Below are 1925 nucleotides of genomic sequence, written 5' to 3'. Positions count from 1 at the left end.
ACAATATATTGAATAACTTATGCCTTTGTAAATAACGTCCTGCGTAAGAATAAAACATCATGAAAAGCGTTTTTATTTGCAGAGCGCGTTTTTCAAATTATTAATGTAACTGTTGACACTAGCATGGATAAACGGACAGAAATACAATGTATCTAATAATACATTCATTTATCTTAAGGTACATATGTTTAACAATATGGTATATGTTTCATAAAAAATATCTTAACAAATAAAGTCAAACTTGATTATTGAAATTATGAAAAAAGAGATTATATTTGATTTGTGCGACACGCATGTAAATTATATCTATTATAACAAACAAACGGACAGAGCAATCTATAAAAGCATTTATTGATCTTAAATGAATGAATGAATGAATGAATGAATGAATGAATGAATGAATGAATGAATGAATGAATGAATGAATGAATGAATGAATGAATTTCTTACTGTATCTGCTCATCGAGTTTAATATTATTGTCCTACAACATTCTCAAAGGGTTATTTCATGTGCGCATCTTAAAACTAAAATGAAATAGATTGAAAATGTTTTTGACAATTTTAAAAGCTAAAATTCGACATGACGAAAAGGTAAAATATATACTTTCCAATTACAGGTAATGTGATACATGCATTTTAGATATTTTTCAACATATTATAAAAAAATGATTTGTTCATAATGCCGAAAATATATTTTTTCTATTTTACTAAATTCAATGATGGACATGACTTAATACAATATATTAACTTTGCAAATAGTTTCAAAATAAATATCATTTTCATTGCAAAATATCAATTTTCTCTATATATCTACCTAATTAGCATTTTCACTATACTTTTAAGTGGACAGCATTTGCTCGCCTGAATGAAGGTTAAATTCGCTGGGCCTTATAGAAAAAGAGGAGTGTTACGGCTTTTATCAATTTGAATTAATATTAAATTGATCAACATTTTATTTTTGCACAGAATGTAATCGTTGCATGACTAAATACAATATATTAACTTTGCAGACAACATAAAATGAATAATAATTTCACGGCAAAATATCATTTTTCTCTGTACATCTTTCTCGCTTGCATGTAAAGAGCGTGAAATTTACCGAACGAATAGAATAAGAAGTTTTACGGCCGTTAAATAAAATTGAATTAATATCTAGCTGATCAGCAGTTTTCACAAATTTAAATGGTCGGCATGATTTTATAAAATATGTTTTCCTGAATGTAAGGGCGTTGAATTAATTAATTAATGAACTTAACAAAGAAACAATTTTTTTAGAGCTAATTTCCTTCGTAAACTGTATGTATAATTTTCGGCTAATTGATGAACATTTTATGTATGTTGTTGTGTGATATATCCATATCCATATCATTTGTGTTTTTCACACCATGCAATTCGATCTCAATCTGATTTAAAGGGTTATAAAACTTAATTGATGGAATGTTTTCACAGATTTTCGGGTGTGAACATACATATTTGGCCAATCAGTTATATGTCATTGATTCATTTTGCATTCCACTAATTTATTAGCCGAAGGAGAATTCCTTTATTCATTGGTAATTGAAAATAATTTTAAGAACTGCATAAACGAAACCCCGCCCAATTTTACAGCTAAATGATTATGGTATGGTCTCAGAAATTTAAAGTAATCATCCAATGAATGAATGAATGAATGAATGAATGAATGAATGAATGAATGAATGAATGAATGAATGAATGAATGAATGAATGAATGAATGAATGAATGATATGAATGAATGTTGCACTGTTAATTATTCGTTATCAACCAAAGACCAGAGTAATGGCGGAAAATATTTCTTTTGAGGTTGTTTAGATGTGCGTTTACCACTGGACCGGCAATGTAGTTGTAGGAAATATCAGTCTTTCTATTCGCCATCATTTTCTGGAAAATAATTTGAAAGCTTCAG

Source organism: Ruditapes philippinarum, unplaced genomic scaffold, assembly GCF_026571515.1.
Source record: "Ruditapes philippinarum isolate M1 unplaced genomic scaffold, ASM2657151v2 ctg8453_1_1_1_1, whole genome shotgun sequence".
NCBI classification, from domain to species: domain Eukaryota; kingdom Metazoa; phylum Mollusca; class Bivalvia; order Venerida; family Veneridae; genus Ruditapes; species Ruditapes philippinarum.
Note: the sequence above shows the minus strand (reverse complement) of the source record.